At 41.0% G+C, this 25,892-nt stretch overlaps 2 long non-coding RNA genes across 2 annotated transcripts; one reads left to right on the plus strand and one right to left on the minus strand.

Annotated features, from left to right (window-relative positions):
* Window positions 1-761: 761 nt before the first annotated feature.
* LOC124858449 lies at window positions 762-24,693 on the minus strand. The gene is made up of 3 exons (XR_007035841.1): window positions 24,625-24,693; window positions 16,251-16,308; window positions 762-831 (listed from the first exon to the last, which is right to left on the minus strand). It is a non-coding gene; the product is annotated as an uncharacterized LOC124858449 (long non-coding RNA).
* LOC124858448 lies at window positions 21,576-22,453 on the plus strand. Its single transcript, XR_007035840.1, has 3 exons — window positions 21,576-21,824; window positions 21,915-22,152; window positions 22,223-22,453. It is a non-coding gene; the product is annotated as an uncharacterized LOC124858448 (long non-coding RNA).
* Window positions 24,694-25,892: the final 1,199 nt, after the last annotated feature.

Below are 25,892 nucleotides of genomic sequence, written 5' to 3' on the forward strand. Positions count from 1 at the left end.
AAGCAGACATCTATGTGCGTTGCCCTTTTTCTTTCTCAGTAGATGAACAGTAAATATATTCTATTTTTGATTTCCCCTATCTTGCCAGGAACGGATGGTCTTTTTTTTTGTCAGTAGCGTGTCACTAATCTTCCACTTGAGGCATGAGAGGAGCGGCCCGTGGCGCGGTGGGAGCTCGTCTAGCTGCAGAGGGATTTTTGATATAAGTTGATTATTTGAAGAGAGTTCCCAAGATGGCAAAGAGGCAGAGGAAAATGATTTTTACATCCATGCAAAGAGCCCAGTGTAGAGCAACAGCAGGGGGAATGAAGGCCTGCGGGGAGGAAGGTTTATGAATACGTTTGTCTCAAGACTCTTCCCTCTCCTTTTATTTTTGGGGCCAAGTTTATCAACCAGTGCTTTGACATCTAGGAGAGGGCAAGCCACACAGGTTTTTATGCCAACATTTTCAGAATATTTGAAGTGGACACACCTAACCAACTGAAATGAAAACCATTTAACTGTGGTGGGTGGATGTTTCTCTTCCTCTGTAAAGGAGTAAGCTTATGAGATACAGTACATGTCACACCATCAAAGGTCAAAGAGAAATTTGAGGGGTTTCTCTGATCATTCTCATCTGTTCTGATGTTAATCTTTGCTTATCTAATGCCTATGTTTAAGGAGTTGGAACAACAACTTATTTCTGGTAAAAGTTGACAGATCAGTGGCGTTCAGATGTAATCTGCATATTAATGGTATTCTCTGATGCATTCTTGGTCCTGGACCTTCCTTCCTTCTGAGCTGTCAATCACTGGGCCCCTGGGAGTTTTGGATCTCAGCAATTTGAAGCCACTGAAAGGAAAAAGTGGGTGAGAAAACAGTTGAGTATGGGTTTTTGGAAAATATGTCCTTTCAAATACAAAGGACAGTTCAATACCATGAGTGCCTTGCAAATGTATTCATTCTATGAAAGTAATGTACGTATTTCATTGGGGTTTATGTGTGATAGATCAGCACGTGTCGTGTATCTCCTTGATTTTCATAATTTCCAGGTATCCAGTCTGCATGAATACGCCACAAACAAAGTTTTTCAAAATCTTTTCTCAGAAAGAGTTTCAAAAAATTATTTTTTTCACCAAATAGCTTTGAATGAGATGCTAAAGCAACAGGAACATTTAGGTTGGACAGGATCTTATTTCAGCCCCCTTAGTAGGGTCACTGTCCAGTATTCATACTTTACCAGACTCAAATTAACTTATTTCTCAGTCCATTTGCGGCCCTTTTTATAGTATAAATATTAGTGTCCACCATGAATTTACTGCAGATATTAATCTAATGAGTTCCAGCTTTAAACGCAACTGGGAAAGCAAAGGAAATGAAAAAAGAAAGCAAGCAAATAAGGAAAGAGGAGAAGGAAGAAGACAGTAAAAAAAAGCAAGGAAGAAAAGAAAGACCAAAGGGAGTATAAAAGGAAAAATGGAGAAAATAAAGAAAGAAGATGAGAAAGAAGGAACCAATGAAAAACAAACTGAAGGCATGAGGACAGGAAAGAAGGATGCAAGGAAGAAAAGAAGGAAGCAGCGTTGAAAGGAAAAACATGGAGGAAAAAAGATGATGTTGAGAAGGAATAAAGAACTGTCACAAGGCACGAAAAAAACAGGTAAGAAAAAAGAAACGAAATATAATTTTTTCCATACAGAAAAGGATGGGAAGAACAATACATGGCAGGTCAAAATAAATAATTACCTGTTCTCTTCAAATGATCCTGTTTGCCCACATCAATTACCTGCAACAGTGACTTGTTCTTTTCTTGGTATTTGAGCCAATTACAGCACGAAATAAATATCAGTATCTTGAATCCCTTCCAAAAACCTTGTGTATAGCATTAGCTTGAAGAAATGTTTTAGGGCCAAACACATGTTGTTGTGAAAAACTGAGTGTTTGGATTGTCTGTCAGATGGCTTCCTCAAAATAATCATTTGACAGCTACATTACTGTGGTCTGTGTAAATGGACTGATTATGTGCAAAAAAAGGAGAATTTTAGCTGCTTCCATCCACTGATACTATGTTTTAAACAGATACTGCACAGTTCCCTACACAGTTATAAGAAGAAATGAGAAGGTGGATGCCTGCGTGCATCAAAGTAACATTTCTAGTCAGAACCGGAGCAGAAATCACAACATCTACCTGAACGCCACCAGAATGTGGTTTCTTTGAAGTACATTTTTTCTTCTGGGGGACATCTTTGGCTGGCAGGATAAACCTGAGTGTCCACAAATCAAGTTGCCTAAGGGTCTAAAAGACCTAAGACTCCGAGGAACTTCAAGGCAAGTTGACTTTCCAGAGGCTGGACCTGAGCATCACTGAAAACTCCCAAATGCTTCCAGAGCTCAAGCTCTCCAATTCTTGCAACAAGCTGTGCACTTTAGGCCAGGACAAATCTCGTTTGCCTATTTGTGTGCCCTCTGCTTGTGATAGACCTCTACCTGTCCAACTTCCTGTGAGGTTGGACACCTGCTGTCCATTCTGTGAAAGGTCTGACAGCAGCAGATTCTTTAGACCCCTCTGCTTTGGCCAACACTACTGACTTAAAATTTTACTCATCATTACTGAAAGCCACTGAATACCACAATAGAAAACTTAAAAGGACAAGTTGTAAAAAAAGATTAGATATGCCATTTAAAACAGTTTTGTCCTTTTAGTAATTTTAAAATTACCAAGATTAAAAGAAGCCGACCTACAAGGCTTTTTTTTTCAGACTTTTTTTTGTTATCTAACAACAAAAACAGAAAAAAAAATATGTGAATGAGAACAGCTTGAATTTGAATATGGCCACTGTAACGTTCAGTATAACAGTGATAGTATGGTAAGCAAGCAAATGAGCAAAATATCTGCACTGATGTTTCACATAAGTGGGAACCAAATGCATATACAACACAATAACACAATTATTATTTAACATTGATTTAAAAGCAAGGGCTGTCTCAGCATTGCCTTTTAATTTTTTTAGCAGAGTGCATTTCCTACTTAATCGGTCTTAAGATGCAATTTCACAAAGCTAATTTGCATAATTCAGTTAAAATTTTCAATAAAAATTTAGATCATTATTTTAAAAACAGTAAAAATGGAATTTATAGATGCATAGATACACACGTTTTAATGATATTTCAAGTAAAGGGGTGAAGTAAGGATTAAAAAGTTTTCTTTCAAGGCCCATGACTCGATTTACCTGAGTTGCTTTAGTTTCACATATGTCAACTATACTTGCTTTTGTCCCTCATTTAAGTCATCTTACAAGTATTTGATGTTTATTAGCTATTTGAAACTGAATATTTTTACAGAAATAGTTGCAGGATACATATTACTTTAGATATTACTTTATACACTTTAGATAAAGGTTTGGTGTTCAGTACACTGAATGCATTCCATAAGTGCAAATCATCATAAAACTCAATTAGAATCACAACAATGTTACAGTATTATGTGCATATTTGTTTTCCTTGGCATACACTACTTTCTCAGCTGAAACATTTTTTTTTTAACATTTCATCCTTTATTTCTAAAGTACATTTTTAATTCTGTTCTGGCACCAACACGTTCCTGATTCACACTTTTTTCTCATTCCACAAAGAAAGTCAATGGATGAGAAAGAACTTGGGCTTCCCTGTGATGCTCTAACACTTCAAACAGCAGCACCCAAGCTTGAACAGCTAAGGTGTTACTTTTTATTCCTTCTGCATCAAACACATCCTCGATCAAACATCACGCTCTTCAAACAAGGTGTCATCTGCTGCAGTCCATTTGGGTTTGATATGAAGTAGTGTAACAAGACAAAGGCTGTATGATTGCCCGACTCCCTCTTCTGATATCTCACAATACAATATCTGGTAGCAAATCCAATGAAAACTGACAGTGTATGCTGTCCAGGTCTGTCTTTTATTCATGCTGTTATCATGTGCTTGCCTTTCCTACCATGGAGCTGTAGTTCTTTGCCTACCTGTGCTATTGATTCAAAATTCAATTCAGTAAAGTTTAGCGTTTATAGTGCCTTGCAAAAGTTTTCACACCCCTTGAAAATGTGTATGTAATTAAATGGATTTCATGTGATGGTCCAAAACAAAGTAGTGCTTAATTGTGAATAGGAAGGAAAAATGGAAAAAGCTTTTTACAAATAAAAATCTGGGAAGTGTGGCATTTATATGAATTAAGCTCCTTATACAGGTCCTTCTCAAAATATTAGCATATTGTGATAAAGTTCATTATTTTCCATAATGAAATGATGAAAATTTAACATTCATATATTTTAGATTCATTGCACACTAACTGAAATATTTCAGGTCTTTTATTGTCTTAATACAGATGATTGTGGCATACAGCTCACGAAAACCCAAAATTCCTATCTCACAAAATTAGCATATTTCATCCGACCAAAAAAAGAAAAGTGTTTTTAATACAAAAAACGTCAACCTTCAAATAATCATGTACAGTTATGCACTCAATACTTGGTCGGAAATCCTTTGGCAGAAATGACTGCTTCAATGCGGCGTGGCATGGAGGCAATCAGCCTGTGGCACTGCTGAGGTCTTATGGAGGCCCAGGATGCTTCAATAGCGGCCTTTAGCTCATCCAGAGTGTTGGGTCTTGAGTCTCTCAACGTTCTCTTCACAATATCCCACAGATTCTCTATGGGGTTCAGGTCAGGAGAGTTGGCAGGCCAATTGAGCACAGTGATACCATGGTCAATAAACCATTTACCAGTGGTTTTGGCACTGTGAGCAGGTGCCAGGTCGTGCTGAAAAATGAAATCTTCATCTCCATAAAGCTTTTCAGCAGATGGAAGCATGAAATGCTCCAAAATCTCCTGATAGCTAGCTGCATTGACCCTGCCCTTGATAAAACACAGTGGACCAACACCAGCAACTGACACGGCACCCCAGACCATCACTGACTGTGGGTACTTGACACTGGACTTCTGGCATTTTGGCATTTCCTTCTCCCCAGTCTTCCTCCAGACTCTGGCACCTTGATTTCCGAATGACATGCAGAATTTGCTTTCATCCGAAAAAAGTACTTTGGACCACTGAGCAACAGTCCAGTGCTGCTTCTCTGTAGCCCAGGTCAGGCGCTTCTGCCGCTGTTTCTGGTTCAAAAGTGGCTTGACCTGGGGAATGCGGCACCTGTAGCCCATTTCCTGCACACGCCTGTGCACGGTGGCTCTGGATGTTTCTACTCCAGACTCAGTCCACTGCTTCCGCAGGTCCCCCAAGGTCTGGAATCGGCCCTTCTCCACAATCTTCCTCAGGGTCCGGTCACCTCTTCTCGTTGTGCAGCGTTTTCTGCAACACTTTTTCCGTTCCACAGACTTCCCACTGAGGTGCCTTGATACAGCACTCTGGGAACAGTCTATTCGTTCAGAAATTTCTTTCTGTCTTACCCTCTTGCTTGAGGGTGTCAATAGTGGCCTTCTGGACAGCAGTCAGGTCGGCAGTCTTACCCATGATTGGTGTTTTGAGTGATGAACCAGGCTGGGAGTTTTAAAGGCCTCAGGAATCTTTTGCAGGTGTTTAGAGTTAACTCGTTGATTCAGATGATTAGGTTCATAGCTCGTTTAGAGACCCTTTTAATGATATGCTAATTTTGTGAGATAGGAATTTTGGGTTTTCATGAGCTGTATGCCACAATCATCCATATTAAGACAATAAAAGACCTGAAATATTTCAGTTAGTGTGCAATAAATCTAAAATATATGAATGTTAAATTTTCATCATTACATTATGGAAAATAATTAACTTTATCACAATATGCTAATATTTTGAGAAGGACCTGTACTCTGATATTGTCAACGATGCGGTTTTCAGACCTAAGTGCAGACAGGCAACAAAGAGCAGCACGTTGAGTAAACAACATTTAATAAAACGAAAACAAAAGCTCACGGCTTGGCATGAGATGAACAGGCATAAACATGAGCAGGCATGGCAAGAACATAAGGACATGGACAGGCAGAAAATGACAAAGAAGAAGCTATGCAGGGTCCTTGAACGCAGGTTGCTAAGTTATTAGCTTGGGAGCTCACGCTTGCTCACAGTAGAATGACTTGGTGGGGCACAGATGAGTAAAGAAAGATGGCATTGGCTCAAAAACACAAAGTGGACTATGAAAATCGCACATTTAAAAATGAACTTCTGTAGGATGTAAGGCCAGTGTGCCTTACATCTTCTGAATCAGTTAGACTTCTAAAGATTGGAAATCTAAAGACACATTATAAAACCAAACAAGAACTTTAACCAAAGGTATCTGCCTGGGTCTGACAGTATGACAAGGAGAATAAATGAACTGAGGGAACAGTCTGAGTGAGCTGCACTGCTGATAACACAGTGTCTTACAGCACAACAGCAAGTATGCGAGTGTTTATTGTGAGTACAGTGGATTTTGGCAAAACACAAAAAGCCTTTCACTGACAGGGAAATGATCAAACAGTGCAAAGAAGCTGTGGCAGGAACCCTTTTAGATGTAAAAGAAGGACAACAACTAAAGGAAAACGTTAAGCTAATTGCCATGCCTGCCATAAGTACAACAAGAACAACAGAAAAGATGTACAGACCCAGCTTGCCATTCAAAGAGCGTTTAATATTGGTACTTAAATTGGATTGCACTTTTCTGTTCAGTAGATGATTTTGTGGGCATATGAAAGCATCAATTGATTTCATATGTGCCATGAAAATCAGTAGTTTCAATTGATTGATCAGTAGTTTTTTAACTACTGATCAATCAATTGATCAGTAATTAAAAAACATAAACGCTAGTGTTAATTAAATGTTAAATAAAAATTAAAGAACATTTTTTGTCAGTTGATTTAAAATGTTCGAACGTGGACCTCCTGATATTTTAGTTGGGGACCCTCATATAGAGCATGACACAAGTGAAAACAGTGAAGCTAAGTGTCATAAAGAAGGTAGACCAAATGAAGCTGACTATGGAGATGACAGCAGAGACTGAAAGAAAAAACATGACTAAAGCTAAACAATGATACTGGGAATAATCAACCATATAACACTAACAAGAATAACTCAAAGTATAAAGGACAAAATGATAAACCAGAAAGAGAAATGCAAAGGAAAGCATGAAAAACACCAAACAAAAAATAAGTGCAGAAAAATTAACTGATTGGGCAAACCCCTTTAGAACATAACCCAAAATACTACAAATCATGACAGATACGTCTAAATCCAGTGCAACCAACTGCAAAAAAAAAAAAAAAAAAAAAAAAAAAAAACAGTTCCAAAACTTCTAAACATCTCACTGTTCAATCCATTGTCCATTTGCACAGATATGGCACAACTGCAGTCTTACCAAAGCATTGTTGTCCTAAACGGACAAGCCAAACAATGAGAGCATTAATCAGAGATCCATGGAAACCCTGCAAGAGCTACAGAGATCTACATCTCACATAGAAGAATCTGTTAACTGCTCAACTATTAGTGGCCCACTCCACAAACCTAGCTTGAACAAGATGAAAGCCATTGTTAAAAGAAACCATAAGACATCCTGTTTGCTAAAACTCATGTGGAGGACTCATCAAGCATGTGGAGGTAGATGCTCTGATTAGATAAGACCACAAATTAACTTTTTAAATAACATGCAAAATACAATGTGTGATGGAAAAGTAATACTAAACGCTACCTTAAACACACCATCTTCACGGTCACAAGTGGTGGTGGCAGTATCTTGCTATGGTGATGCTTATTTTCAGCTGGGGCAGGGACGTTAGTTGGTTGTTGAAAATAAAATGGATGGAACTTAATGCAAGAAAGTTCTGGAAGAAAACCTGTTAGAGGCTAAAAAATACCTAGTCTGAGATGGAGGTTCACCTACAAGCAGAACAACAACATACAGCCTGAATTGGAATGGAATAGTCTTGATCAAAGCATATTCATGATTTAGAATGGCCTAGTCAAATGACACAATCCTAATTGAGGATCTGTGGCAAGACTTCAACATTGCTGTTCACAGATGTCATGTATCATTTTACTTCCACTTCACAAATCACTTTGATTTGGTCCATCACATAAAATCCCAGTAAAATAATAGTTTTTGGTTGTAACGAGCATGTAACGAGACAAGATGCAAAAAAGTTAAAGGGGTATTTATACATTTCCAAAGCACTGCATGCATATAGGCATGATAGTTACAGTTTTTGACTACTGTGAGAATGAGGGAAGGAAACCACTAATCCAACTGTAGACCCAAAAGTAGTTCTCCAATGGCCTACCTGTTTACACAGGAAATCAATCTATTTGTACTATGTCCAGCTTGCTTCACACTTAACTTGTGGTTTGCTACTATTTTTTTAAACAAAAATGGACACAAGTGTCTATGGTTTCACTGCAGGGCCTGGCAGGAGAAGCCCGCAGCCTCATGCAGGTCGACAAACTGAAAACCCAGCTCCAGTCCAATTTGCTGCAGGTTTCCCTGAGGTGAGGGAAGCTGTGTTGATTTTGGCACGCGCTCCCAGACCAACCAACAAATCCTGCCTTTTTTTCCTGATGAGTTGGCTTGGGAACTCACTGGAGAACTAGGGAAGAAGAAGAGGGAGAAGAAGAAAAAAGAGTGAGAGACGGCCGAAAAACAGCCCCAGGGCTGAAGGGAGAAATTGTATGCATGTGCACTCAAGCACAAGGTTTGTGGCCAGCTGCTTAAAGATTTTTCTGGGGAGTCAAGATTATCCACAGAGTCAATAGAGTGAGGGAAGAAGAGAGAGAGAGAGAGACAGGGAGAAAGAGAGAGGCTGCTTATGCCAGTGTTACTCAATTCTGCTGCTGGGGTAACAGAACAGAGAGACATTGTCAGCAATGTTTTGTTTTATACTCTTTAAGGCACAAAACCTTTTGTGAAAACAAACTAAATACACCTTGATAATTCTTTACAGAGTCCAATTACACTGGCCTGCAGGAATCTATGACTCGGGTTCTGTATGGTATTTCCTTCAACACTCGCTTTTAAACTACAAATCACTCTCATCCATCATTTTCTTTAATTTTATTCTAAGTATAATGATGCCTTGTGGGATGTTGTTATCTTTATATCACTAAGAGTATAATTTTCATCTTTTATTTGATGTGTTGAATATGACTGAGGTGCACACAACGAAAGGCCCAGCATTTCCTCCTCCTGGTTTGAAACCGAGCAGGATAAGAGCTGTTGCCAAGGTTGCAGCTCCACATTTTCACAGCCATGCTTGTCAAAGGCTGAAAGGGCTCAAGCCCTTGAAACACCTTCTGGCCAGCTCCTCCGTTCTGCATTCAGTGAAACTGCTAAAGGCAACACAGAGAAAGAGAGAGCAGCTTGGAGGATGCAAGAGGGACGAAACCAGCAGGAAGAGGGTCTGCATATCACTGATATACCAAACCGTACCACGCTGTTGCGCTCTGAATGATTGTGAGGGACAGCCTGTGGACACCCCTGAGCTACAGGGCAGCCCAGAATAATACCTCCGGTTGGGGCTTCCTCTCACAGCCTTGATAGTGGCGCCATGCAAAGCCAGTTAGCAAAGCCAGTTAACTACCTAAAGTAAGCTGAGACGGCAGTTAATTTTTGAAACTTTAACCCACTTTGGCTCCACCTTATCCAAAACGATTGAGACATTCCACATGTCTCAGTTGAAGTTCTCCTGAAGACACTTTTTTGTGGTGCTACACTGTGGATGGACAGCCCATTCAGGCATCTTTTCAAGGGTTTTGTCAACCAGGAATTCAGATTGGAGTTTTTACAAGACTTTTCACAAGGGTCACTGGTTGGATCTGTTGGAGCTTTTGTTAGCACACCTGGGTGATGGAGCCTTGACAGAGCAACAGGGTCCTCTTTCAATTTTTTCTGTGGGGCTACAATGGGCAGAAAAAGAATCACTGAGCACAAAATGGAGCAAAGGAAACAATTTTGTCAGACATATGTAATGGTTTTGTAAAGCAGACATGGGAGATTAAACACTCCATAAACACATAAGAATAAGTAAAATATATCTTTTTAGTTACAGCTCCTTGCAAATTATACTCAAACCTTTTCACAGATAAACGTCTATGTATTTTTTGAGTTTCTGATTTTTTTTTTTTTACTAACAACTATTACTGCTTAATATTAATATTTTATTAAATAATAATTTGGTCTGTTAAGTGTTGTCCAGTGAGTACCAGCCTAATAAGGCGGTGGTATTAGGACAATAGTGAAAGGGGTGAGCCAAGCACTGACATTACTGGACAGCAAAACTCTACACACACATGGAATAAATTCACACAGTTTCTTAAAATACAAGAATTTATTAACAAAAATAAGTCAACTCAAAGTCGAACATATTTCGATCAACAAACTCTTATCCTAGAACAGTCCAACTAAACTACCAAGCAAAATGAAAGGATAAGGAAGACCAACTACAGAGGTTGGACAATGAAACTGAAACACCTGGTTTTAGACCACAATAATTTATTAGTGTGGTGTAGGACCTCCTTTTGTGGCCAATCATCAGCGTCATTTCATCTTGGGAATGACATATACAAGTCCTGCACAGTGGTCAGAGGGATTTTAAGCCATTCTTCTTGCAGGATAGTGGCCAGGTCACTACGTGATACTGGTGGAGGAAAACGTTTCCTGACTCGCTCCTCCAAAACACCCCAAATTGGCTCAATAATATTTAGATCTGGTGACGGTGCAGGCCATGGGAGATGTTCAACTTCATTTTCATGTTCATCAAACCAATCTTTCACCAGTCTTGCTGTGTGTATTGGTGCATTGTCATCCTGATACACGGCACCGCCTTCAGGATACAATGTTTGAACCATTGGATGCACATGGTCCTCAAGAATGGTTCGGTAGTCCTTGGCAGTGACGCGCCCATCTAGCACAAGTATTGGGCCAAGGGAATGCCATGATATGGCGGCCCAAACCATCACTGATCCAGCCCCATGCTTCACTCTGGGCATGCAACAGTCTGGGTGGTACGCTTCTTTGGGGCTTCTCCACACCATAACTCTCCCGGATGTGGGGAAAACAGTAAAGGTGGACTCATCAGAGAACAATACATGTTTCACATTGTCCACAGCTCAAGATTTGCGCTCCTTGCACCATTGAAACCGACGTTTGGCACTGGCATGAATGACCAAAGGTTTGGCTATAGCAGCCCGGCCGTGTATATTGACCCTGTGGAGCTCCCGACGGACAGTTCTGGTGGAAACAGGAGAGTTGAGGTGAACATTTAATTCTGATTTGGGCAGCCGTGGTTTTATGTTTTTTGGATACAATCCGGGTTGGCACCTGAACATCCCTTTCATACAGCCTCCTCTTGCGTCCACAGTTAATCCTGTTGGATGTGGTTCGTCCTTCTTGGTGGTATGCTGACATTACCCTGGATACCGTGGCTCTTGATACATCACAAAGATTTGCTGTCTTGGTCACAGATGCGCCAGCAAGATGTGCACCAACAATTTGTCCTCTTTTGAACTCTGGTATGTCACCCATAATGTTGTGTGCATTTCAATATTTTGAGCAAAACTGTGCTCTTATCCTGTTAATTGAACCTTCACACTCTGCTCTTACTGGTGCAATGTGCAATCAATGAAGACTGGTTACCAGGCTGGTCCAATTTAGCCATGAAACCTCCCACACTAAAATGACAGGTGTTTCAGTTTCATTGTCCAACCCCTGTATATACATTATGAACTAGTCAATCAAAGATGATTAAAAACCATGACCAATAAACTGATGTAACATTAACATTCAATGTTATTTATGTTTGAGAACCAAGGATTATCTTGAGGAATCTGGAAATTTAATTAAGTTAGTATTGGAACTAACTTAGGCAATAATTGGTATACCTTCAAACAACCATTCACAATGCAAGATCAGATAAAACATTATTTTAATAAAATAGTATTTCAAATAATGATTTGCTGAATAAAACCAACCTTCTGGATGACTAATTATCAATGGTGTTTAATTAGCTGCCTTTATTTATGTTGGGACCATACAGCCATGGGTTTCAACACTAAAACTCCGGTACATACTTTCCTGGAACTTTTCAAAATAAAGTGCATTAACCTTCTTCCAGCACAGCCAGGAAAGGGGGTAACTGCGGACTTCCTGTGGTGCCAATACCCAAATAAAAGCCCCCACCTTTCCACAAGTCTTTCTCTTCCACGTGGCCTTCCATAGGAACCGGATAGGACGGGAAAGCGCGCTGATGTCTTTTGCTGGCAAAAATACATAAATTCAACTGGATCCCAGGAAGCCATACGATCACCGATCATATGCAAAGTTAAGTAGAATGAAATACTGTCTGTGTATCTGGTATTTTCATTCATGAACGGGGAAATTAAGGTGTAAGAGTTACTTACATTTTCTCTTTGAGGCCCCACAGAAGCAAAACTGTTCGAGAAAAGCCCCGGTGGAGAAGCTGTTTCGACAAGCCGGGTCTGGAGGAAAGACTACGGCCCGCAACCGTGTTTACGGTAACGAACAGCTGGTCACCTTCTGATCGGGAGAAACTGAAGAAGTTAGCGGGACGTTAACTCTTTATTCACGACGGATATCTTGTTCAAACTTCGCCCTTGGACAACATTCCCTCAACAGGTTCAGAGGTTGGGTTTGGGCAGATTAACAGATTATTGGTTTAGGATTAAATGATCTAAACGTTTTCATGTTATGAAGTTTGTTTTGTGGAACTCGGCTATCTTGGTGCTAGCATGCTACCTGTAGCACACAGGCCGGTTTGTGTTCTTTGTATGTTTTAAAGCTAAGATAAACTTTATTAAAAGGGTGGTTTTAACCAGAACATTGCTCATAACGCGCCGTCCGCGCTTATGCATTTTAACCCTGATATTTTAAAGGTATGTGTTGATTCTGGTGCTAAGCTATGTTCCAGCTTAACTAAGTAAACACCATTAAGCCCCATTTCTCCAGAAAGATTTGGCTCTTTTCCAAAATACTCAATAATATTTTTCCAAATATTATTTTAATAAATAAAGGCAGTTAATTAGACACCGTTGAGAATTAGTCATCCAGGAGGTTGGTTTTATTCAGCAGATCATTATTTAAAACATTATTTTATTAAAATAATATTTAATCTGATCTTGCATTGTGAAGGGTTGTCTAAATGTTGCTGATTATTTTCTAAGTTAGTTCCAAAACTAACTTAACTTCACTTCCAGATTCTTCAAGATAATCCTTGGTTCTCAAACATAAACATTGCATGGTAATGTTGCATCACTCTTTTTGGTCATGATTTCTAATCATCTTTAATCAACTTGTTTATATTGTACATAGCCCATTAGTCTTCATTATTCTTTAATTCTGCTTGGTCGTTTAGTTGGATTGTTTTAGCATAGTAAAGAGTTTGTGGATTGAAATATGTTTGACTTTGAGTTGACTTATTTTTGTTAATAAATTCTTGTATTTTAAGAAATTGTCTGAATTCATTCCATATGTGTGCAGAGTTTATGCTGTTCAATAATGCCAGAGCTTGTCTCACGCCTTTCTATTCTGCCCTAATACCATCGCCTTAATGGGGTTGGTATTCACAGGACAATCCTTAACAGACCGGAATATTATTTGGTAAAATATTAAAATATGAATATTAAAATATGAATATTAAATATTAATAATATTCTCAAATTCATATTTCCAATATTTAGTACAATAATATTTAAGAAAATATTATTAAGGAAATATTAAAATAATATTTAAGCAAATATTATTTTGAATAAGAATCAAACCTTTCTGGATAAATGATTCCTAATGGACTCATCAGATGGTCACAAGTCATAAGTCATGTGTTGAAGCTCAGAAAAGAAGCTTATAGCTTGTTATCATCCCTTAAATATGATTTTATGCATTTAAAAGGATCAAAATGCATAAGCGTTGATGATGCGTTATGACTGATCTGTGTTTAAAAACCACCTTTTAAATAAAGTTCTCTTAAGTTTGAAAACACAACACAGAATACATCATTAGGTGAGCAGCTAGTCTGCTAGCACAAAGGTCATTAAACTAACATTATTCCGATTATTTCATTCTAAACTAATCTTCTCTGCCCATACACGACCTCTTACATGAACTGTGCTGAGGATAAAATTTCTGTGCGATGAGTTGAGGGAAGTGAAGCTGTCCGGTCAGCCACGTCTGGACTGAAAGGGACTAGCATTGGAGCTAATCTCATTAGCTGTAAATGAGTCAAGCCGAACTGTACGACAAAGGCACATTGCGGCGACTTCAGTGAGGTAGTTTTCGCTACCTAGACATGCACGCAGGAAGGCGTGCAATTGTGTGGTCTCCGGCTGTTCTTTCCAGGCCGTGGGGGAAATCCACTTCGATTAGGGCTGGGGTTGCTTCTGGAGGCCTCAGAAAAAAGTCAAACCATGCTTGTCTTATTACACTCTTTTTATTAATGAATGACGGATACACGAACAGCAAAATCATTACTTAACTTTGTTGCATATGATCGGTGTGATCGTAGTCACTTTTAGATCCAAGAATTCTTTGAAGGAGAAGCCTTACCCGACTGCGGGCTCCTCCTTGCGGGCTCTGGTCCCTCCATTGGATGACCATTTCTCAACTGTGTCTAATTAACTGCCTTTAGTTATTGAAATAATATTCGAAGAAATATTATTAAGGGAGTATTTTGAAAAAGAGCCAAATCTTTCTGGAGAAATGGGGCTTAATAGTGTTTACTTAGTTATCAAATTTAGTAAATGATGTTTAGGAACTATTATTCACTAGCTTGAAAACCAACAACCTTTCTGTTGAATACTCTTTAGTAACAAGCACATGTTCTTACCGGTTAGCCGTTAAGCTAACAAAGAAGCGGATAGCTTAGCACCAAAATCAACACATACCTTTAAAATACCAGGGTTAATAAAAGGGTTAAAATGCATAAGCGCGGACGGTGCTTTATGAGCAATTTTCTGTTTAAAATCACCCTTTAAATAAAGTTTATCTTAACCTTAAAACATACAAAGAACACAAACCGGCACGTGTGCTACAGATAGCCTGCTAGCACTAAGATAGCCGAGTTTCACAAAAACAAAACTTCATAGAATGAAAACGTTCAGATTATTTCATCCTAACTGTTAATCTGCCCAAACCTAACCTCTGACCATGGTGAGGAAATGTTGTCCAAGGGCGAAGTTTGAAGAAGGTATCCACAGTCAACAAGCGGTTATCTCGGTAGCTTTGCGGGGGGTTGAAGGTGTGTTCGCTCTGAACAAAATGATTAGCTTTCAGCTAACCTGACCTCCGGAGCTGTGGCTTGAAAAACGACTCGTTCTGTCAGTCAACCAGCTGTTCGTAACTGTAAACACGGTGGTGCAGGCCGTGGTCCTTCCTTCAGACTCGGCTTGTAGAAACGATTTCTCTGCGACACAGTTTTGCTTCTGCTGGGGCTTCGGAGAGAAAGGTAAGCAACTCTTACACCTTAATTTCCCCGTTCATGAATGAAATCACCGGGTACACAAACAGTGCTCCACTCATACTTATCTTGTGCATATGATCGTGTGATCTTATGAGACTCTTGGATCCATTTTGAAAAGTTTATGTCTTTTTGCCAGCAAAAGACATCAGCACGCTTTGTTCCCCTCCTATCCCGATGGTCACCGGTGTGGAAGAGAAAGACTTGTGGGAACGTGGGGGGTTTTATGCGGGCAGTGGCATCATGGGAAGTCCTCTGCTACCCCCCCTTCCCCCTTCTGAAGTTGTGCTGAAAGTCTGTTAAATGCAATTTATTTTGAAAGTTCCAGAAAAATATGTACCGGAGTTTAATGTTGAAATCCATGGCTGTAGGTCCCAAGACATGGGTGGGTCCCAACAACAAATAGCGCCTCATCCAATTACATTGCAGCAAATTAATAAATTTAGGCATCTAGACACGGTGAAGATTACTTGCTGAAGTTCAAACCAAGTATCAGAAAGGGGAACAAATGGGATTTAAGTGACTTTGAAGGTGTCATGGTAGTTAATGCCAGATGGGCTGGTCTGATAATGTCAGAAACTGCTAATCTGCTGGGTTTTGTTTACACAACCATCTCTCAGGTTTACAGAGAGTGGTCTGAAAAAGAAAATAAATATCTATTGAGTTGCAGCTTTGTAGACAGAAATAACATGTTGATTTCATTGGTCAGAGGAGAATGGGCAGACTGGTACAATATAATAGACTGTTGCTCTAACAGTAGATTAAATAGCTACTTGTAACAACCAAGGCATGTTGAAAATCAGATATGAATGCATAACACACCAAACCTTGAAGCAGTTGGTCCACAGCAGCAGCGGACACTTCTGAATGTCACTCCTGTCTGTAAAGAATGGACAAACTGAGGCTACAGTTTGCAAGACCTCTTAGAATTGAACAATAACAGATGGTAACAACAAGCTTTGCCAGGTGGGATGAATCATGATTTCAGCTAAAACATTCAGATGGTCGGGTCAGAATGTAATGCTGGTGGTTTAATGGTGTCATTATGTTCGAAATAGCTCGGACCCACATACAGAGAACACTCAGGAGGAGGAAGTAAAATAAAGATTTATTGAAAATATAGTCAGGAATGGAACGGACAAAATATCTCACTGTAAGGAGAAGAGAAGGTGAAGAGAATGGATGAGTACGGGTAACGGAGGGAAAAACAAAACTAAGAGCAAATAGTTATTTTGATACTGAGATCGGCTTACTGAGTTATGATGTTCAGGTCACCAGGGGAATGAGATTCAGGATCCATGTCTTAAACAGGTATATCTGTAGAGAGTTCACTTGGTGCTGTTCTGTGGAGCTCAGGTTACAGTAAACAAGTTCGATGTGCGGTGGCTTACGTTGGAGGTTGGACAGGGTACGCTTGTGGCTTGGCTCAGGAGACGAAGAGGACAGGAAGCTGCCAGCTTGATGCGAATCCAAACAAAGGTAGATCACAGGATAGGAATCCTCTGAATGAAGACAGGCTTGATCATCCAGAGTAACTTTCAGAAACGTATTCAGAAACAGTGACAGACCCATAGCTTAGGCTTTCAAAATCTGTGGAGGAGCAAAAAAACAAAGCTTATCGAGGTCAAAGTACAAAGCATAACTTGGAGTGTGGTTAGAGTTTGTACCACTGTGGCAAAACACTCTCGCATTGAAGTGCTGGCAGCCTCCTGCTTAAGTACTCCCCCTGGCAATCAGTGGAATAAGTCGCACCTGTCACCCAGCACACCTGAGAGCTCCAGCTCCACTTGAGAATGAGCACATGTAGCAAGCACAAAAACACAAACACAACCCCAGATCCTGACAAATGGTGTGTGTTCTTGGGACATTTTGGGTCCTTTTGTGTAAACTGACCATTGATTAAATGGTACAGCCTACCTGAGTGTTGTTGCTGACCATGTCCATTCATTTATAACAGTGTACCCATCTTGTTATGGCTACTCCCAGCAGGAAAATGCAACATATCATACAACTCTTTTCATCTTTATTGTGAACATCACAATAAGTTCACTGTATTTCAGTGGTCTCCCCAAAATGTCTTTGTTGAAAAGGCAAATGCTTAAACAGATAAAAGTTACAAATTTACTGTGCACCATATCTAATCTTTGCATTCAGTAACCAAATTCTGAGCAGATGTTCCCTGCATAAACAAACACAGCTGAGTTAGAGACTGCTCTCAACCACTAAGTATTGCATCATTACCAGGAAATCTGGGATATCTGAAAATAGCCCCAAGGCTCCCAGTGTTATTGTAGGGATCGAGGTGGATGATGGAGAAAACCATCCAGAAGCCACATTGGAATGGCGTTGGACTAGACTTTGTTTGGATAAGTACATTCAGAGATTACACGGTTCGCTAAAGTACCGCTACTTGTTTTGGCTTCTTCAAACATTGGGTGTGTTTTGCTTTTAAACTGCATAGAAAAGGAGAAAAGGGAGGCCAAATTAGGCCTGCATATGGTAAAATGTGAAGAATCAAGTCAATCAAAACCTGTGAGGAACTGAGGCTGGTTAGCATTGGTGTAAAAGCTTCAATGGACAAGTGCAGACATGACAGTACATTAAGCTTATTATCAACTTCTGAATATGAGCTTCTGTTTGATTTAGGACATTATTTTCAAAAAGTATCTACAAGCTTCCAATGGCGTTAGACCGAGGAGACCTTTAAGGAACTCACCCCCATTGCCTCTGTGATTGCAGTAATCATAAAGCAGATTTGCCAAAGCTCTTTATAGGGTCGACTTCAGAACATGCTGTCTGTATCACCCTGGCTTTTTGAACACCTGGCACCTGCTTTTCTCCTTTGCAAGTGGAAGCCACATCTGAAAAGAACATAAAGTCCTGATTATCCTCTTTCCTGTCTGTCTTTCATTTGGCAGTTGGGGGAATTGATATGAAACACTTTGCCCTGGTTACTTTTTACTGTCAAGGATTTTACTGTGTTCTCTGGTGATTAATCAAAGAGCACCATCATCAAGCACTGATGCTCACACACTCCGTCAGCACCTCAGTGTGTAATGTCCGTAAACCATCATGGCCTCAGAATGGTAGCTAGGTGAAATTGTGTCTGTAATAAAGATATGGGTTTGCCTGCCAGTAATATGCAAGACACAAAACAAATCTTCAGTCCTTTTTCTTATTCTTTTGCTATAGCCAACCAAACATCCAGAATTAGTTCTAAGCTTCTCAGACCCTCTATCTGACAAAGCTGCTCAGAGTGTTAAAATCTATCATGAACAAGCTTGTACGTATCTATCATGAACAAGCTTGCACGTATCTGCATGAGGATCATTCTAATAAGGTACATAACTTAGAAAATCGAACAGGAAAGGAGATTAAGCTTTGTCGATTTTATTTGCATATCGAAGTGTCACCAGGTTTATTATATAGAGTGAAATCAAGCTATTTTGCTCTTTAGTAGTTGCCTGTCAAAATATAAAGCATAGTGCTGATCAGTTTAGTGAGGAAACATCCAGATAGCCAAAGTGTGCAAGTAGAAGATGTGAAAGATGGCAGGAAGATTATCTATGATTTACACTGCCTTGCAAAACTATTCATTTGCATTTAACCTATTCACATTTTAAGTTAAAATCACAACCGTCAATGTACTTTTTTCTTTATTTAATGTGATAAACCAACACAAGGTATTACATAATTACGAAGTGAAGGAAAATAATACATGACTATGTATGATAGACTAGGAAAACAGACAAGGAACATCCATCCTAAACTCACCATCCCCGTCATAAAACAATGTGATGGTAGCATTATGCTGTGAGAATGCATTTCTTCAGCAGAGACAGGGAACCTGGTCAGAGCTGATAAGAAGATGGATGAAGCTAAATACAGGCCAATCCTGGAAAAAATTAAGGGTTGAAAAAGACTTTAGATTGGGGCGAAAGTTCACCTACCAGCTCAACAACAACTCTGAACATAAAGCTAGAACAACAATGGGATGATTTAGATCAAGGCATATTAATGATTTGAATGGCCCAGTCTAGACTTTAAAATTGCTGTTCACAGATGCTCTTCATCCAATCTGGCTGCATTTGAGCTACACTATATTGCCAAATGTGTTGTGTCACACCAATAAATCAATTAATTCCGATGTTACAATCACTTCTATGGCTGGAGGTGTATAAAGTTTGGTGTGAAGAAACTTGACTGGTCTGCACAGAGTGCTGACCTCAACCTTCTTGAACACCTTTGGGATGAATTGGAGTAGAGGTTGCAATTCTGTTTTTTTTTTTTAATCTAACTATGAACACACTCCTAAATCCTGTGGAAGATGTTTAGAGAATACTTAAAGTTGCTATTGCTGGCAAAGCTGGGTCCTTCAACAAATTGGACCTTATAGATGAAGAATAAGTTCATGTACATGTAGATTAACTTAATTCATGTACATTAAAATTAGACAGACAAATATTTTTTACAGTATAGTGTGTTTTAAAAAGACGAATGGGCAAATAGCTCATCCTCTAGATGTGCAAAGCCCTGTTCATACCCCAAAGGACTTGGCAGCTGTAACTGCAGTGAAAAGTTGTTCGACAAAGTATTGATTCAGAAGACCAGATGCATGTGCACAGCACATTTTTGAGATTTAAAAAACAAGTATTTTAAAAACCATGTATCATTTTTATTTGACTGTACAATTGTGCACTGCTTTGTGTTGGTCTATCACATAAAATCCCAAAAGGCACATTTTAGGTTTGTGGTTTCTTGGTCTCTTGTTCATGAGTGATGATAGGATGGAGCAGGAGATGAATAGACAGATCAGGACATTGTTGCAATATGAGCCTTGCTCTGGTTTGTTGTGGTGAAGAAAGAGCCGAGTCCAAAAGCAAATCTTACCGATCTGTCTATGTTTTGACATATGTAGATACCGATAGAGACAAAAATGACGTAAACTGCAAGATCCTGCATAAAAGCACTATAATGGACTTCCACAGGCTGTCTCGACTTGGCAGGAGTAAGGAGTTCTGTAATCTCGGGGGGGAGGTCAGAGTAGAGCCGCTGCTCCTCCACTTCGAAAAAAATCAGTTGAGGTGGTTTGGACATCTGATTAAAAGCCTCCCCTACAGCTACCTTTGCAGGTTTTCCAGGGTTGGGTGGGCCTTGGAATGAGCTTGAGAGTCTCACTGGAAGAAGATTCTCTGGATATTCCTCCTGGACATTTGATGTCTACAACCTGATCTCCATTAAAAGGATGGGTGAGTTGTTGTTAGAATGTGAGAGAATGTCAAAATGTTTAAGGGGAAGGACTATCCATTATTCTGCATCCCTCATTAGCTTGAATTATAGATCAGGGGTTGTATATGTGCACAAGGTTGCTTGAAATTAATTTTCTTTAAAAGCTTGAAAGAACTTCTCAAAAAGTGTGTTTCGTACCTCTTTCAAAAATAGTCCTGTAGATATTCCTATACAATTCAGCACCCATATGATTATGTTAACGTATTTACACTGCCATTCCTGAACATGGGCAAAAACTTTCAGTTTGTTTCATAGCCCTTGCTACAGGCTGTTTTCATTGTTATGGTTGAGTGAGTTGATATTAGAGCACTGGTTTTTGGCTTTAAAAATAACTTCTGTGGTTGGTACTTGGAGGCGTTTTCCTGTAATTCAGTTGGGAGTTCTTCATTTTGTTGGCTCTAAACAGCAGAAGGAGAGAAAGTGTGTGAGCAAGAAAAGAGCCTACTGTTTAAAAAGCGAAGTATGTGGTGGTGGCATCGTGTCACACCAAACCAACACAGCTCTGATGAAATCCAAGTGGTAAGACCAACAGGAAAAAGCTCATTCTACTATGTTTGGTAAATGCAAAATAACAGTTTTCAGAAAAATAATAAAGCAGGGCTACTGTAAATACTAATGAACTTCAGTCCATATTTATCTAAATGCTGTTTTGACAAATTGAGTCATATTTGACCACATTTCCTATTCTGCACAGAATGTTATAAAATTAGGATTCTAACCTGTTTAAACTATTGATTAACTTTTACTCTTCACAACCTCTTCTCCTCCCTTTAGCAATATTTTCTTGAAAGGAGATAGAAAACTTTGCTTTCTGTCTGAACAGCTTAAAAATATAGTCAAAAAATGTATGTTGGAAAAGACATCTTGGTGAAAACATTTAATGCTCAAATGTGTTTGAAAAGTTCTTTGGGTTGATCGAATGGGTTTATGAAGCCTTGTCACAGTCTGGTTTTCAACCTGCCTGCTACTAACCTTCTCTCACCTCTAAGATGCGCTAGAGCTGGAGATCGGAGAGTGTGACAGGTGCATATTGTTGCCTCATCAGCTGGAGGACTATATGAGGGTGGCTCGCTGGCACTTCTACGCCTGAGTGTTTTGCCTGCTGCGGTAGTGATCACCTGGGAAGCTACTTCTAAAATTTTGGAAGATCTCTTGAAAGCCTTTGACTAATTGTCTCGTTTTTCTCCTTCGCCTTAGGGCGTTCATGCCGAGCCGCCGAGTTGGGAATTCCTCTCTAGAAGACCCTTCTGTTGAATCTGGACTCTGGGTTGTTTCTGGTCTGGCAGATGCCCTTGGGAGCCCTCCAGGCTGTTTAAGCACCACCTGTCCACCCACCTTTGGCTTACCTGGACCATTGGAACGCTCCAGCCAGCACAGGAACACGTTCCAGACTCGCACCTGTCTCTCCCCCGGCGGATGGATCTCCACCGGGACAGTGAGCATAGATGAATGAAACAAATGATCCTACCTGATTCTCTTGCTCATCTCTGTCGTTTCCCTTGCAGCCTGACGACCAGCCTGCTTCGCTCTTCACATCCCTTTTTCTGAATCGAGTAATAAAACTTTGAGTTTACGCTTCTCTGTCTGAGTGTTCTCTGCATGTGGGTCAAGTCAGCCTTAAAAACAATGACAAAACACTCAGGCCTGCCGGACCCAGCAGAAGCACTCCAGAGAACTGTGTCTGAACACGGCCATCTAATCTAGGCACATGGTTCGACCCTCCGCTCCCTCCTCGACCAGCAGTGACAGGTTAGTCAGCAGTTGCAACAGCTCACAGCCCTAATGCAGCATACTCTGGGGGTTACGCATGCCTCGCCGTCAGAGGGCGCTGAGGCACCTCCGGAATCCCAGCAACTGCCGCATGCCCGAGATGTGGTTTCCCCTAGTCCGAAGAAGTTTTTCGGGGAGGTTGGTAGTTGTCGTGGGTTTTTGTTACAGTGCGCCCTAATATTCAATAGGTCCCCACAGTCGTTTCCTCATGACGACGTAAAAATCTCCTATGTGTTAGGCCTGCTCACCGGCAGGGCACTGCGGTGGGCGGAGGCACAGTTTACAAACCACAACCGTTTTGGCTGCACCTATGACGAATTCTTTAAATATTTTAAGTTGAGTTTCGATATAGACATAGACCATTCTAGTGTGGCTCGCCGTTTGCGAGCGTTAAGGCAGCGCGGTCGACCACTGACAGAGTTCACAATTGATTTTCGCACGCTGGCAGTTGCATCAGGTTGGAACTCCAGCGCCTTAAAAACCACGTTTTTTCAAACTCTAGATGAGACTTTGAAGGACGAGCTCACCCTTTTGGATGAGCCCGAGGGACTGGACGATTACATCGCCCTGGCCGTCTGGTTGGACACCCGGATGAGGGAGAGGAGGCGGACCCGTTCTTAGCGGACCGCTCTTAGAGCGCATCTCGCCTCTCCTCTGTCTCTGTCCCAGCCGGTGCAGCCACCGTGCCAGCCTGAGCCTGAGCCCATTCAGTTGGGGAGGGCACGGCTTCCCGATGACGAGCGGCAGCGTCGTAGGGAGGCCGGGCAGTGTTTTTATTGTGGTTCCTCTGAGCAGGATTAACTAGGAAGCCATTATTCTGGACAGTGACAGTGCAGGAAGGGATACATTTGCATACAAAGCAACAATGAGAAATATTCCTTACTGAACAGGAGGAACAGTTCTTGAGTGAAGTCCCTGATAAGTTATGGTCAAAAGACCCTACTGATGTGGGTTTAGTAAAAGGAGTGTTACCTGTCCAAATTAGAGCAAAAACAGAATACAGGCCCAGTGTAAAACATTTTATCATGGTGTCGTTGGTAGTATAGACCCATTATAATTTGGGGCTACCTTGGTATTCTAAACTGGGATGGGTAGCGGTCCGCCCCTCCTTATTTGTTTTCAGTTAAACTGAATGTTTTTTTTCCCTGTGCTTTTCTTAAGGCCTCAGTATTATGGCTTTGTCAGTTGAAGGCTGCTCTTGCTGTTTTTTAATTCATCCTTTTGTCTTAATCTGTTTATCAATTGTGGGCACTCAGGGAGAGGTCCCCTTTGAAATTATAATCTGGCAAGGTTTTTTTTTTTATTGTCTCTTGAATCTTTTGAATGCATAATCTCCAGTTAAAGATCCCCGTGTAGTTTTAGGATTTCAGTGATAATTAAGTTACCTGAAAATCCGTATTTTTTATGCCATCGTTTACATATTTCTTCAGCCCCCTTCACATAATTTTCCTTGAACTTTACATCTCCTTTTAAATCAGAGCATTTGCGCTCTCCCTTCCCCATTGTTCTTTGTTATTTTTCTTCAAACTATGAATGTCCCGAATAGAAGTTCACTGACATGAGATCACAGGGAGGACATTAACACACCCTTCGACTGCGGCTATCCCGCAGCGGTGTTAATTTTCAGGGATGAAACCCGTCCTGTATCTCGTAGTGATCGTCAGTACGTAATTTTATTCGGGCAAAAGAAAACACAGGACTAGCAGAATCTTGCTATGATTCTTTCAAAATGCTTAGTCCTCCAAACACACACAACACAGTCACACATAAATTGTTTTAGGTTAACCTGTTTCATTTTATGAGCTCTACTATTTTTCAACACTTATTTTCACAACACTTAGTTTCATTCCCTTGCAGCGGAATACTACGTAATCGTTTCTGATCCCCTTATGGCGGGATCCTACCTAATTTATCTCTATTCCTTTCCGGTGGAATAATACCTTCCCAAATGCTGTCTCCTTACGGCGAGACACTACCAACAACATGTCGCTTGCGATCCCTTTACAGCGGGATCCTACCTAATTTATCTCTATCCCTTTCCGGCAGAATAATACCTTCCCAATTGCTGTCTCCTTAAGGCGAGACACTACCAGCGACTTGTAATAACCTTTCTTTAATATTAAACAAAATGTCTCACCTCTGAGCTGACTTCTAGGTGACTCTCCGGACCCCCAGAGTCACCCGGTGTTGAGCAAAGCAATTAACCCACCGGCCTGATGCGAATTCACACACCGGGGCTTTCAGCCACTGAGCCTAGCGCTTCCTCTGCGTCGCCGGTCCCAGGGATCCTTCAGTCACTGCAAAAGACAATATTAGGTTAGTTTAAGAATCTCCGGCTCGAAGGACCAATTTAATGTTAGGTATTATTTAGTCAAATCAGAGGAACGACACATAGTCTCTTTTATCTTTCTGCAGCAAGAGGTAGCAACACTCTGCAGTGCAACTACAAAGTGTTGACGCTCTCCTTCTTTATTTATATGCTGACAGTTCGGGTTTGTGTGTGTTTTCAAAGTGGGAGTAGAAACAAGAAACAGGGGTGCGATTCAGCCTGGCCTTCAGGCTCACATGCTGCTCAGTATGGAATGTACAAGTCTCATGAGTGATAAGCGCAAGATACAAGATACAAGTTTTCACACCCAACAACAGTGTTGATTGAGATGTGGCTTCACTTTGATGGAGGGGCTGGCCAGCTTGCTTGGTGCAGTGGGTTTTGCTGTGCAGGAGGGTGGGTGCCCGGCATCCTGGAGCTCCTCCGGGGTTTTGGTGTAGGGTTGGTGGGGTGCCCAGTCCTTGGCGAGCTGTGGTGGCCTTCCTCCAATGCTTCCTTCTGTGGCTCTTGCCCCTGGTCAGGCGCAGGGCTATGGTTGGCGGTCAAATGGGTGGGCTGGCGGAGCATGTCTTGTGCCCGCACTGGGGCGGCTGATGAAATGTGCTTGGCCTGGAGCGGTTGGCCTGCCTGACCCGGTTACCCAGCTGGTGCATGTTTCCCTCTCGCGGACTGATAGGCTGGGGCTGCAGATGGTGGCCGAATGGTTGGGTGGGCTTTTTTGGTATGCTGCTCTGCTTACTGTTGTGTCTGGGAGGGGGGATCAGGGTGGCCGGCTAGGGGTGGCGTGGGGGACTGCAGCATGTGGGGTGAGGGAGTTGTGTCCTCTTCTTGAATGTGGTGTCACTGGCATCTGGATCGGCTGAGCGGTGATGGTAGAGCTGAGTTGGATAATGTTTCTATCTGGACTATCATTTCAGTGGCAGTGATGTGGTGTGTCTGTGTGGTTGCGGGGGCAGGATGGGGGACGCTGGCCTTGAGTGCTTGCTGCTGGCCGGGGACCTCTTGCCAGGTGAGTTTGTCCCATCTTGGGGTTGTGGCTCCGTTGTGAGCTCGGTGCTCGACAGTGTCTGCCCTGT

The sequence above is a fragment of the Girardinichthys multiradiatus genome, chromosome 21 (genome assembly GCF_021462225.1).
Source record: "Girardinichthys multiradiatus isolate DD_20200921_A chromosome 21, DD_fGirMul_XY1, whole genome shotgun sequence".
NCBI classification, from domain to species: Eukaryota; Metazoa; Chordata; class Actinopteri; order Cyprinodontiformes; family Goodeidae; genus Girardinichthys; species Girardinichthys multiradiatus.